The sequence below is a fragment of the Brienomyrus brachyistius genome, unplaced genomic scaffold, assembly GCF_023856365.1.
Source record: "Brienomyrus brachyistius isolate T26 unplaced genomic scaffold, BBRACH_0.4 scaffold271, whole genome shotgun sequence".
NCBI classification, from domain to species: domain Eukaryota; kingdom Metazoa; phylum Chordata; class Actinopteri; order Osteoglossiformes; family Mormyridae; genus Brienomyrus; species Brienomyrus brachyistius.
Window position 1 is genome coordinate 50,089 of NW_026042546.1, and position 2,087 is coordinate 52,175.

A 2,087-nucleotide genomic window follows, 5' to 3' on the forward strand; every position below is an offset into this window, starting at 1 on the left:
ATAAATATGTACATAGTTTAGCCTAACCCAGCCACTTAAGGGAGAAAGCCAGCTCAACTAGGTGTCGGTCCCAAGCCCGGATTAATGGGGAGGGTTGGCGTCAAGAAATAAAGAGACTGTATCTTCACTGCATGACTGATGTCAAAATGTGTGAAATATGTGGTTGTATTAATAAATGCATTAAAGTAGGTTAATGATTCTGTGCTGTCTAAATTGTATAGAAAATTTCTACGTATAGCCAAACAAATCTCCTCCTGTTTGAAAAGGCATAGAAAAAGCAATTTAGCCACTAAAACTTTACAGTTTTTGTGAGGGACAGTCGAATTCTCTCGTTTCTCTCGTCAAGTTTTTTTGTGATCCTGCACCTACACTTTGCCGGCCCCAGGAGGATGGGCTCCCCCTTTGAGTTTGGTCCCTCCCAAGGTTTCTTCCTTCTTGGGAGTTTTTCCATGCTATCGGCGCCTATGGCTTACTCACTGGGGGCTTTGGGTGGGCATGATATAAAGCAAAGCATTTTCCCTCCCAGTTTCCTCCTCTGGTCCACATTGCAGGACCATCAGCCATCAGAAACAGCCAGACGGTCTCCTTCAGCTTCTTTAGTGTCCTTGGAAGCCAAGGCAGTTTTAGGTCTGAGAAGAGGTTTATCAGAAGGACACATATTACGTCGTTTGTCCTGAAATGTAACATGGGGAGGAAAAGTTAAGCGGTTTAGTCAGATTGGAGTCGTTTATTCAGCAGTGGCAGCGCCAGTGACTTAATGCTACAGGTGCTATAGGGGAGTGAGATTATTTAGACCGGGTGCTTTAGCTTTTCAGCTTATGTAGATGGTGTATAGAAGCACACAGCACGATAAGCTACAGCATGGATAAAATAGGATAAAATATGAAATTCTAACGTCTAGCTCACAGAGCCTCTATGTGTACTTTGAAGAAAAAATACACTACAAGTATGCTGTAAAAACCGCAAAAATGTCTTACACAATATACAGATTTTACAGATAGTTAAAGAAAAAATGAAACCAATATTTTGGGGGTGCTGTGGGGGTACTATGGTCATTGGAGGAGGAGCTAGAGCCCCCCCCCCCAAGCTTTTCCTTGGTGCTGCCACTGTTGTTCAGATTAAAAGTAACATTGTCATTAATAAACAGTACTCTGATCAAATTTTTGCATGTACAAACACAATCAAAGTTTAACCACATGTTTAGACACAATTCACACACCTGTTACATTTCCATAATGCTAAGACTCTCTACACTTACTTCATCCACTTTCTTGTTTGGTACACAGTCATTTGATGGATGTGTAAGATCATTACCAGACCGTCTGCTGCAAACTCTACAGTTAATGAATGGCTGCAAAAACACACAGACACACAAAAACAGTATTTAAAGAGTGGTGGGCAATAAATACAGTGAGAGAAGGTGTAGTAAAGATATATCTAATGATTTAAGGCAGAGCTGCTGGAGTGCAGGGTTTAATGACACAGAACAATTTTAGAGGAAAGAGCTTCCAAAGCAGGGTCACCATAAGGCTATATTATACAAAGCAAGTTCATCTAAAAGTATGAACAACAAATCCCGTTTAACTGAACACTGCTCTGTATTAAAATACTGTCCTCCGATCAAGCTAAGTGGTCCTGTAGTTCACTATTTAAAGAGGTAAATTTAAAGGGTAATTCACACTGCACATCTACCCTGCTCTGACCAGGTTTAATTACTGGCTTTCTAATTAAAACAAGAGTTAAGTCCTGCCCTTTCACCACAAAACACCACACTGCCATTTAAGGCTGATTTCAACAATGAGTTTTAGTTAACCTGGCTCGATTGAGTTAACTCTGGGTATGTAAAACCCGCTTTGTAGTACAGCCCACAGGTCTTTAAATAAGGCCAGCTAGGGTTCATAGCTCGAAGCATAATCTACAGGTCACCCCTCAGATGATTAGCATTTGCTTCTGCCTGGTAATCCAGCCTTTAAGCCTGTAAACCTACTAAAATTTGAGAATAAGGTGAAGGAACTGGCTCTTTGAGGCCACCTATGTATTTGTTACTTTATTGTTGGCTAACTTTCCCCCGCAGGGCATCAAAAAAG